Source organism: Saccopteryx leptura, chromosome 3 (genome assembly GCF_036850995.1).
Source record: "Saccopteryx leptura isolate mSacLep1 chromosome 3, mSacLep1_pri_phased_curated, whole genome shotgun sequence".
Taxonomy (NCBI): domain Eukaryota; kingdom Metazoa; phylum Chordata; class Mammalia; order Chiroptera; family Emballonuridae; genus Saccopteryx; species Saccopteryx leptura.
Window position 1 is genome coordinate 216853842 of NC_089505.1, and position 11379 is coordinate 216865220.

Sequence of the window (11379 nt, forward strand, 5' to 3'; positions counted from 1 at the left end):
ACTATATTATAGAGCCTTAACAATCAAAACAGCAAGGTATTTGCAGAAAAATAGACATTAAGACCAATGGAACAGAAGAGAAAGTCCAGAAATAAAACCACATATATATGGTCAAATAATTTTTGATAAAGGGGTCAACAACACACAATGGAGAAAAGAAAGCCTCTTCAACAAATGGTGCTGGGAAAACTGGAAAGCCACATGCAAAAGAATGAAACTCGACTACAGTTTGTCCCTTTGTACTAAAATTAATTCAAAATGGATCAAAGAAGCCCTGGCCGGTTGGCTCAGCGGTAGAGCGTCGGCCTAGTGTGCGGAGAACCCAGGTTCGATTCCTGGCCAGGGCACACAGGAGAAGCGCCCATTTTCTTCTCCACCCCTCCGCCGCGCTTTCCTCTCTGTCTCTCTCTTCCCCTCCCGTAGCCAAGGCTCCATTGGAGCAAAGATGGCCCGGGCGCTGGGGTTGGCTCTGTGGCCTCTGCCTCAGGCGCTAGAGTGGCTCTGGTCGCAACATGGCGACTCCCAGGATGGGCAGAGCATCGCCCCCTGGTGGGCAGAGCGTCGCCCCATGGTGGATGTGCCAGGTGGATCCGGGTCGGGCGCATGCGGGAGTCTGTCTGACTGTCTCTCCCTGTTTCCAGCTTCAGAATAATGAAAAAAATAAAATGGATCAAAGACCTAAATATAAGACCTGAAACAATAAAGTACATAGAAGAAGACATAGGTTCTAAACTCATGGACCTTGGTTTTAAAGAGCATTTTATGAATTTGACTCCAAAGGCAAGGGAAGTGAAGGCAAAGATAAATGAATGGGACTACATCAGACTAAGAACTTCCTGCTCAGCAAGAGAAACTGACAACAAAATAAACAGACAGCCAAATAAATGGGAAATGATATTTTCAAACAACAGCTCAGATAAGGGTCTAATATCCAAAATATACAAAGAACTCATAAGACTCAACAACAAACAAACGAACAACCCAATAAAAATGGGAAGAGGACATGAATGGACACTTCTCTCAGGAAGAAATACAAATGGCCAACAGATATATGAAAAGATGCTCATCTTCATTGGTTATTAGAGAAATGCAAATCAAAACTGCAATGAGATACCACCTCACACCTGTTAAATTAGCTATTATTAACAAGAGAGGTAATAGCAAATGTTGGAGAGGCTGTGGAGAAAAAGGAACCCTCATTCACTGCTGGTGGGAATGTAAAGTAGTACAACCATTATGGAAGAAAGTATGGTGGTTCCTCAAAAAACTGAAAATAGAACTACCTTATGACCCAGCAATCCCTCTACTGGGTATATACCCCCAAAACTCAGAAACATTGATACGTAAAGACACATGCAGCCCCATGTTCATTGCAGCATTGTTCACAGTGGCCGAGACATGGAAATAACCGAAAAGCCCTTCAATAGATGATTGGATGAAGAAGATGTGGCACTATAGAATACTATCCAGCCATAAGAAATGATGACATTGGATCATTTACAACAAAATGGTGGGATCTTGATATCATTATATGAAGTGAAATAAGTAAATCAGAAAAAGCCAAGAACTGCATTATTCCATATGTAGGTGGGACATAAAAATGAGACTAAGAGATATTGGTAAGAGTGCGGTGGTTATGGAGGGGGTGAGCAGAAAAGGGGAAGGGGCACAAAGAAAACTAGATAGAAGATGATGGAGGACAATCTGACTTTGGGTGATGAGTATGCAACATAAGTGATTGACAAGATAACCTGGACATGTTTTCTTTGAACAAATGTACGCAGTTTTATTGATGTCACCCTAGTAAAATTAATAAAAAGAAAAAAAAAACTGGGACTATATCAAACTAAAAAGCTTTTGCACAGCTGGAGACAATAAGAACAGAATAAAAAGACAAACCACACATTGGGAGAACATATTCAACAATACATCTGATAAGGGGTTAATAATGCGCAAAAGAAATGAATAGCCACTTCTCCAAAGAGGACATACAGATGGCCAATAGGCATATGAAAAAATGTTCATCACTAATCATTAGAGAAATACAAATTAAAACGACAATGAGATATCACCTCACACCAGTCAGAATGGCGCTCATCAACAAAACAACACACAATAAGTGCTGGTGAGGATGTGGAGAAAAGGGAATCTTCCTGCACTTCTGGTAGGAATGCAGACTGGTGTAGCCACTATGGAAAACAGTATGGAGACTTCTCAAAAAATTAAAAATGGAACTGCCTTTTGACCCAGCTACCCCACTTTTAGGAATATAACTCTAGAACACCATAGCACTGTTTTAAAAGGAGAAATGCACCCCCATGTTTATGGCAGCATTGTTCACAAAGGCAAAGATCTGGAAACAGCCCAAGTGTCTGTCAGTGGACGAGTGGATTAAAAAGCTTTGATACATACATACTATGGAATACTACTCAGCCATAAGAAACGATAACATTGGATCATTTACAATAACATGGATGGACCTTGATAACATTATACTGATTGAAATAAGTAAATCAGAAAAAACTAAGAGCTATATGATTTCATACATAGATGGGACATAAAAACAAGACTCAGAGACATGGACAAGAGGGTGGTGGTTACCAGAGGTAGGGAAGAGAAGGGGGAGGGGAGGGGCACAATGAAAACCAAACAGAAGATGATGAAAGACAATTTGACTTTGGGTGATAGGTATGCAACATAATCAAATGTCAAAATAACCTGGAGATGTTTTCTCTGAACATATGTACCCTGATTTATCAATGTTGCTCCATTAAAATTCGTAAGAAAAGAAAAAAAGTAAACTCAAAATGGATAAAAGACTTAAGTATAAGTCATGAAACCATAAATATCTTGGCAGGAAACAGGCAGTAAACTCTTCGATATTTCTCATAGTAATATTTTTTCCAATTTATATCCACAGGCAAGTGAAATAAAGGACAAGATAAACAAATGGGACCATATCAAACTAAAAATCTTTTGCACAACAAAAGACACCATGAACAAAAAACAAAAAAAGTCAAACCACACAATGAGAGAACATATTTGACAATATGTCTGGTAAGGGGTTAATAATCAAAATTTATAAAGAACTTTAAAAACTCAACACCAGAAAGCTAAACAATCTAATCAAAAAATGGGCAAAAGAAATGAATAGACACTTCTCCAAAGAGGACATGCAGATGGAAAATAGGCATATGAAAAAATTTTCAACATCACTAGTCATCAGAGAAATGCAAATTAAAACCACAATGAGATACCACCTAACACCTGTCAGAATGGTGCTTATTAACAAATCAACACACAGTAAGTGCTAGAGAAGGTGTGGAAAAAAGGGAATTTCTACTGCTTGTAGAAATGCAGACTTGTGTGGCCACTGTGAAGAACAGTATGGCGTTTCCTCAAAAAATAAAAAATGGAACTGCCTTTTGACCCAGCTCTCTTACTTTTAGGAATATATCCTAAGATTACCAAATCACTGATTCAAAAGAAGATATGCATTCCCATATTTACTGCAGCATTTTTTACAATAGCCAAGATCTGGAAATAGCCCAAGTGTCTGTCAATAGATGAGTGCATTAAAAAGCTGTGGTATAACACACAGCTGTGCATTAAAAACACTGTGGAATACTACATGGCCATGAAAAAGAAGGAAATTGTACCTTTTGCAATGTCATGGATAGACCTGAAGATTATTATGCTTTGTGAAATAAGCCAGGCATAGTAAGAGAAATAGCATATGATCTCACTTATATGTGGAATATAATGAACGAAGTGAACTGAGGAACAAAATAGAGGCAGAGGTGGGGTCACAGAGAGCAGAAGGACAGATGTCAGAGGGAAGGGGGATGAGGGGATGGGATCAGAGAAGGTGAAGGGATTAGTGAAATTATATATATATAACACAGACATACAGATAACAGGACAGCAAATCCCAGAAGGAAGGTGGAGGGAGTTAGGGGGATGGAGGTAAAGGGGGTGTAATGGGGACACTGGGGTGGGAAGTGAGGGTGTTATATTGAGTGGGACACTTGAATCCATGTTAACACAGTAAATTAAAATTAATAAAAAAACTTAAAAACAATAAAAATAATATATGCAAGAAGATTGATTCTTATCTCAACCCCATGATTTCAAATTTTTAGTTTATGCATATAAAAAATGGATCTTGAAAGTTGCTGAATTTTTCAAAACTAAATTGAATGGTGATATTAAATGTCCCTGCTATTTCTAAAGCAATCTCATCATTTTAGAAAAAAATATTTTGAGTTGTATTAAGTAATCACACCCTCTTATGTTAGAGTTATGTGAGTTCTGTCACTGTCATAAATTATTCCAGAGACCTTGATCACCTTCCACTGCATAAGACAGAATGTTACTAACAATTATCCTAGATCTCTTCGTGAGACAGAGTGCAAGAATCAGAGCTAAAAATTTAAAGGTTTGCTCCTTCATCGAAAGTTCAGCAGTTCCAGTTGTCTGGGACCTATCAGGAGAGCCTCTTCAAAATGCAATACAATATGCTGCATCATGAGTCCACTACAACTAAATACGTGTTCTCTTTGAACTTTGAAGGCAATATATACTATATTCATTTGTGCTGCTTCCATCCATTTCCCAAGTGAACCATAAGGGTAGCACCTTTTATTGAGGCCAAAGACACCAGGAAGCTCTCCAGATGGTCCAAGTAGCTGCAGACATTTGGACCTTGAGATACCACAGATCCAGTTGTGCTCAGAGTGTATGAAGCACGGTTGATACTATACAGAGCCTGTGGCAAACCCTAATAGGAAAATTATAGTCCAGCTCATAGGGCTTTGAAGCAAAGTATGTTCCCAAGACCATAATAATTCTTCTTTTGAGAAACAGCTCAGGTTACCTCACGATCCTGGTAGACTGAACACTGACTGTGGGACAAGGAACCGTGTGTCCTGAGTTGACCACCAGAACTTGCTGTCATTTGAGCTACCAAGTCATAAAGTTGAATATGCCCAGCACTCAAGCATGCCAGTTCCAAGCATCATAGGCAATTCTTTACGGACAGCTAGTCTAAAAAGAAAAAAAATAGAGCCTGATTTGTAGACTGTTCTGCATAATAATGCTGGTAACAAGCATGCTGATCAAAACAGCACTCTTTGGAAGACAATAGAAAAAGAAAATCCTATTATTTGGCAAATCTTCAACAAGTACATCTGGGGTTTTGTTGTTGTTGTTGTTGTTTTACTTTGTCTAGACAGAGAAATAACCAGAGTACAAACCTACAATAATTTGTGGGAGATAGTTAATTGTTTAACCATATGGTGAAAAGTTTGGAAAAACCAAGAGTGAAGGATTAGTGATAAAGGAAGTTTGGAGAATAAGTATATAAATACATATATTAGAATGGCCTCAGAGTGAGGTGTGAATGCTCATGAAAAGATGTCCTTTTGGACAAGGTTCTCAATAATCAGAAAAGCAAGATGAAAATACCATGGACATCTGTCAACCTCTTTTCCCAGCTACATCAATGCTTTCTCAATCAACTAATGAACTGTAGCCAGGGTAGCACAAATGGGAGTGACACATGGATTTTTCTTCTCCAAGACTGGTCTAGCTGGCCTCATAACCCAAACTCCAGCCAGCCACCTGTTCCAAAATGGGGGGGGGGGGGGGGCTCAAGGTGTTCCCTGGCTTGGAGACATATGGATATGGATGCTTCCTTTGCTGCTCACTTTCCTTCTGCCAACAACAGCCCAAGATTTATTGAATGCAATATTCACAAACATCGTACCCAACACATTGTTTCTGACTAAGGAACTGACTTTATATCAGAATGGTCTCCTGAACCTTCAGTTAACTGGCAAAGTTAAGGTGCTATCATAGCATTGCAGTATATGGTCTGGACTAGCAATCTATGTATGGCACTGTTTCTTGCTTGCTTGAAAATGTTTGTCCAGCATGCAAGAGAAAGAAATAAGGTGGGCTTGTCTTTTTCCCACTTAACCATGCACCTGCAAAATCTACCTGCTTCCTGTGCCTGTAGCTTGGGGTTTTATTTTTTCAGAGGTTTCAGTACCCAAGAAGAAATGCTTCTAGAGAATGCAGAAATGGCATAATGATGTATAACTTGAAACCAGGGACACCTGTTGACCATCCACGGTGCACCTAACAAGTACCCCTTGGCAGTGTGTGAACATCAGTGAAGGCTACTAGGATTTACCGCAGCAGACTCTTGATTGAGCAGCTTCCTGACTGCTTTCTTTATCACAGCACAGGTAATGCAATTCTGGGGCCTGTTTGCTTCCCTACAGGCTCAGCCTACGGACAGAACCTCCAGCTGTCCCTTAGTCATAAGCATCAAGTAACTGGAAATAAATTCCTTTCTGTTTAAATGAGCTAGTTAGCTTTGGCTGTTTGCAATTGATCAATAACAAATCAAGTGATGGAAGTACATTTTGGTAACATGTGTTAAAACCTCTTAAAATATATCATATTTCCCCATGTAAAAGATGCTCCCATGTATAAGACACACCTTAATTTTGAGGCCTGAAATTTGGAAAAAAAATGTATTACATAAAGTTATTTAATTCAAATTTTATTCATCATAAAATTCATACAACTCTTTGTCCATATGAAAAAGCAGGAAATGCAAGCAAAAAAAGTCCACAACCAACCACTGTATATGACACACCCAGTTTATAGACCCCAAATTTTTTGAAAAAGGGTACATCTTATACATGGGGGAATACAGTATGTGCTCATTGACACAGAATTCCCTTTAGGGATTTTTTTCCAAGGAGATAAATAGACAAGTGCACAAAAGTCCATGTGCAGAAAGATATGTTTTTCTAATTCAGAAAAATTGAAGTTAACTTCAATCTCTAACAAATGTGTGATAATACACAAGAGCAATCTATAGAATCAAAATCAAACCAGAAATTTCATAGTGATATTCTACCTCTCAACAGAGATGAAAAATCTCAAAGAAAACATAATTCATAAACACATGTAGCTCAGTGTTTAACTTTCTATAATGGTTATTCTTTTGTCTTGTACTTGGAGAAGAGGAGAAGGAATAAGAAAGAGCAACCAAAAACCTAAGATGCTTTGTATATAATTTGCCATATTTCTAATTAAAAAGTAGAATATGCATTTTAGTATAGGAACTAATGTTATAGTGCACATTTTGGCCATTTCTTTGTTTCACAGCCATTTATTGAGTGTCCACCATATGCCATAAATGCTGAGATGAACAAGATGAAAAAGACACAGGCTGACAGAAAAGACGTTTTTGGTAGAGTAGGAGGGACTAGGCTTAGTGGTTGAATTCCAAAAGGTGGTCTCACTCACATTGGTGCTTGCCCTGGCTTTCACCCTTCCTGCCCTTCAACATGTTTGAGGGAGCTGCTAGTATATCAGAAGGTAGTCACCGTTCAGCTCTACTGAAGAGTGTCTTAAATTATTTTCCTTCTGCTGCATTTTATATACAGGGATGTTGCCACATAATAACTTTAAAATATTTTCCTGATCTTTATTTCTTATTTCTATAGCTCAGGGTTTTATTAACATGTTTCTCAGAATCAGCTTCTAGGGGACACAACTTGTGCCATGGAGGAGGTGAGCAGCAGTCAAGGTTCTGAATAAACATTAAAGGTAAGACAAAATGGATTTGCTGATGGATTTGATATGATGTTAAAAAGAAAAAAATACCTGTGGTGGCGCAGTGGATAAAGCATCAACCTGGAATGCTGAGGTCACCAGTTGGAAACGCAGGGCTTGCCCAGTCAAGGCACATATGGGAGTTGATGCTTCCTGCTCCTCCCTTTCTCTCTCTCTCTCTCTCTCTCTCTCTTTCTTCTCTCTTTCTCTGCTCTCTAAAATAAATAATTTAATTTTTAAAAGAAAAATCAGTGATGAAACACCAAGTTTTCTGTCCTAAACAAGTGGAAACATAGAATCACTATTAAAGGATGTGAAAAAGATCTTGGGAGAGGCAGATTTGGGAGGCTCCACTGTTGCAGAGTAAATGCTGGCATAATTGCAGCATGACACTGTCATTGTGCCCTTGACTGCAGCAGGTTTATTTCAGTTGATGAATACATGCAGTGCCGTATCCCATGGCATGCATTCTCCATAGCTGGCCGTGCCTGAAGTGGAGCCAAGAAACACTGAAGTCCACCGGGCTCTCAGTGAAGTAGAGGACTGCTACAAATAAGCCTGTCTTTACCCAATAACCACGTTCATGTATGAAAGCTTCTTGGGCCAGCTTTCTTTAGTCATCAATTCACAAAGAGTTTTATAAGATAGAAAAAAAAAGAATAATGTCATCAACTGTATATTTGGGTTTCTAAAACTTAACACTCAATTCTTGGATATATGAGGGAAGTTTCAAGGGCAACCTTCCACATACTACCTTCATGAACATGAGGTTCTACAGTTAAGTATTCCCTCTACATTCATAGTTCCACCAACTGGTACTTACTTTTCATATAGTCTGAGCCCTATTATGTCCAAGATATGATCTCTATTCAAGAATACTTAAGTATAGTGGGAAGGGGGAAGACAAAGATTAACATGTTGCATGCAATTATTAAATCTAGGCTAGAGGATGCCTGACTAGATGGTGGTACAGTGGATAGAGCGTTGGACTAGGACACAGAGGACCCAGGTTTGAAACCCGAGGTTGCATCTTGAGCATGGCCTCATCCGGCTTCAGCACAGGTTCATCAGCTTGAGTGCTGAGTCGCTGACTTGAATGTGGAATCATACACATGACCCCATTGTTGATGGCTTGAGCCCAAAGTTTTCTGGCTTGAAGCCCAAGGTCGCTGGCTTGAGCCCAAGGCTGCTGGCTTGACCAAGAGATCACTCGCTCTGTTGTAGCCCCCCAGTCAAGGCACATGTGAGAAAGCAATCAATGAAAACTAAGATGTCGCAACAAAGAATTGATGCTTGACATCTCTCTCCTTTCCTGTCTGTCTGTCCCTCTCTCTGTTTCTCTCTCTGTCTCTCTGTCTCTCTCTCTCTCTCTCTCTCTCTCTCTCTCTCACACACACACACACACACACACACAATCTAGGCTAGGGGAAATCAGTTCAGATGAGACACAAAGATAGAGACAGTGAGATAGGGAGAGAGACTGAGAAATCAATAGAGACTGAAGAGAAACGAGGCTGAAAGACAGATAAGACAGCATGAGCACAGAAAGATGAAAACAAAAGATGTCCTAGTAGAAGAGGGCAGTAACCTCAAAGAGGACCTTGAGCTGAGAGCGACACAGGGAACAGAGAAACAACATTGAAAAGTTCTTCAAAATGTTTCTCATCTAAGTTGTTATACAAACACTGGCAGTATGCTATAATTATGCCTGTGCCTGTATTCTGTGTTTCACACTTGTCCTAATCAATCCTCGGTACAATATCTGGAACTTGGCATTATTACAAGAGAAGGAACTGAAGCTTAGTGATATTAAGTAGGTTGGCCAAGGTCAATAACCAGTAAGCACTAAAGTTAGAATCAAAACCCAGATTAGTACAGGTCCAAGGCCTGTGATTACCCTCTATGCCTCTCCAGAGGCAGCCTAACTTTTCATTTCATAAAATCCAAGCGCAGAAGAACTTCTTCTTGGTTTCTGTGGCCGTAATCAGATCCAGCCTAATTTCCAGAATGATGTAGGTCTGCCCAAGGGCAAATTTTGCAGGAAGGACACCTGCTGATGAGGTGACTGATTGCTTTCTACGGCTGGGTCTGTCCCCTTAGAGTTCCCTGGAGAAACTGGGGCACAATAGCCCAGCCTCAGCCCTTAGAGACACCACCCTTCAGCTTTCTGTGCTGCAAGGGAATTCTCACACTCACTGAATCTCCATGGGCAGTGAAGGAAGCAAGGACTCATTCATTATCATCACCATGCTAAATACAGTAGTGGAAGCACTGCTTACCTGGCCAACACTTTGAAAACTAGTGCTGACATTGCTTAGGAACTACACAGATGGAGGACCTTGTCTCTCTCCACATGGACATCAGGAGGGAAAATATTATTGCATACAGGAGATAATGGGCATATTTAGTCATCCCATTATTCACCTTTGAAAGTGAGCTCCAGTCCCCACCCTAAAAATCTGCAAAATGAGAGAACCTACAATAAATTAATGAGCTCTTTGCTTCTAGCTAGGGTAATCTTATCACTTAATCACTTATCTAAGCCTGGACACTTCTAAGGGTATAAGGGGCTGTCATTAATAAATATACTACAAAACATATGGAAAATAATTCTCCTTTCACTTCTCAGATTATCTGGGGAAACTAGACTTTAAAAATGGTATTAGTTGGCCCTGGCCGGTTGGCTTAGTGGTAGAGCGTCGGGCTGACGTGCAGAGGTCCCAGGTTCGATTCCCAGTCAGGGCACACAGGAGAAGTACCCACCTGCTTCTCCTCCCCTCCCCCTCTCCTTCCTCTCTGTCTCTCTCTTCCCCTCCCGCAGCCGAGGCTCCATTGAAGCAAAGGTGGCCCGGGCGCTGGGGATGGCTTCTTGGCCTTTGCCCCAGGTGCTAGAGTGGCTCTGGTCACAACAGAGCGACGCCCCAGAGGGGCAGAGCATCGCCCCCTGGTGGGCAGAGCATCGCCCCTGGTGGGAGTGCCGGATGGATCCCGGTCGGGTGCATGCGGGAGTCTGTCTGACTGTCTCTTCCCATTTCCAGCTTCAGAAAAATACAAAAAAAAAAAAATGGTATTAGTTGTTAACCTTGTAACCACTATTAGGTACATTATATGTAATCCAAAAGAAGGAGTAGGATTTGGATTAATGAAATGGAGATAGGATGATAATTCAAGCAAGAGATGCAGCTATGCTGAAGTTACAGTTGTATAATTATGCATAATATATTGAAACAGAAGTAACCCTAACAAGTGGAGGGGGCACTTTCAACCACAAAATGATCAATAATATCACACATACACACACACACAAAAGTATAATTTTGCCCATATTCCTTTGCAAAGAAAATCTATTTTCACATAGCGTAGTGGTTGCCGTACTTTGAGTTTTTTATTTAAAAATACTCCAGCAGTAGAGTTCCAGCTGTATCAGTAAGCTATAGCTGTGTAACAAACTGCCCCCAAACTCAATGGCTTAAAATATGAAGGTTTATTATCTCACAGTTTCTTAGGGTCTGGGGTTCAGGAGAGACTCAGCTGGGTGGTTCTGGCTTGTGATCTCTCATGAGGTTGAATTTCTTACATAAGCTGGTGGCTGCACCATCTGAAGGCTTGACTAGGGTTGAGGGACTCTGGTCCTTGTTCACTCATGTGGTATTATTTCTTCCTTGTCTGTTCACAGAGGCCTTGGTTCTTCACTGTCCAGTGAATGTTCTTCACTATAGAAAGATTCACACATGGCAGGTCACT